General features: G+C 69.4%; 1 protein-coding gene across 7 annotated transcripts in view; it reads left to right on the top strand.

Moving 5' to 3' along the window:
* DENND4C (DENN domain containing 4C) overlaps positions 1-851 on the top strand; it is a 121,539-nt gene that overhangs the window by 37,146 nt on the left and 83,542 nt on the right. The gene's annotated exons all lie outside the window — the stretch shown is intronic.

Below are 851 nucleotides of genomic sequence, written 5' to 3' on the forward strand. Positions count from 1 at the left end.
CGCCCACCGTTTTGGAGCTGGCCCCGCTGCTCCCTACCCCCCTGCTTTGGGAGGGAGCAGTGTGGGAGAGAGAAGGGGCAAGGTCAACAGCACTGGCCTCGGGGGGTGGGGAGGGGCCCTGCCGTATTGGCTGGGGGGGGGGGGGGGGGACAGGGGCGCGGCTCCGGGTCAGCAGGGTCAGAGCCCAGCATCCAGCCCTGCCACTCCCCTCATCCGGAAAGCAGGGTGCCTCCCCCTTTCTCCCACTCCGTTGCAGGGCTGGCCCGGGCCTGGCCCCCGCACCCTCCCCACTGCTGTTGCAGGTGCACCCCCCATACCCTCTGTTTTGGGGCCAGGCTGGGCCTGGCATTCCCCCCTGCCCTTCCTGCCACCATTATGGGGCCGGTGCCAGATGTAGCCCACCCCCATGTTCCCTGCTGCCATTTCAGGGCCATTCTCTCCCACCCTCCATTTCGGGGTGGGGCCAGGCCTGGTGCGCCCCCGCACCCTCCCTGCCACCATTTTGGGGCCAGGTCCACTCCTCCCATCCCCCCCAGCCCTCCCTGCATCGTCCCAGGCCCACTGCTCCCCACCCATCCCCCGCATTGGGAGGGAGCAGTGCGGGAGAGAGGGGACAAGGCTTGCAGTGCTGGCCTCAGGGGAGCCACCGTATTCACTGCCTGCAGAGAGCAGGGTGGGGGGCCGAGGCCAGTGCTGCTGGCCAGGCTCCCTCCTCCCTGTGGCATCCCAACCCTACTCCTCCTGTACCGCTGCTGCCATATCCACTGCCAGCTTCCGTTCCATCTGCTCCATTGCTGCCACCTCCAGGGAACAGGGCGGGGGGGGGGGGGGGGGCGAGGCGCCCGGACCCC

Source organism: Alligator sinensis, unplaced genomic scaffold, assembly GCF_000455745.1.
Source record: "Alligator sinensis unplaced genomic scaffold, ASM45574v1 scaffold59_3, whole genome shotgun sequence".
In the NCBI taxonomy this organism is placed as follows: domain Eukaryota; kingdom Metazoa; phylum Chordata; order Crocodylia; family Alligatoridae; genus Alligator; species Alligator sinensis.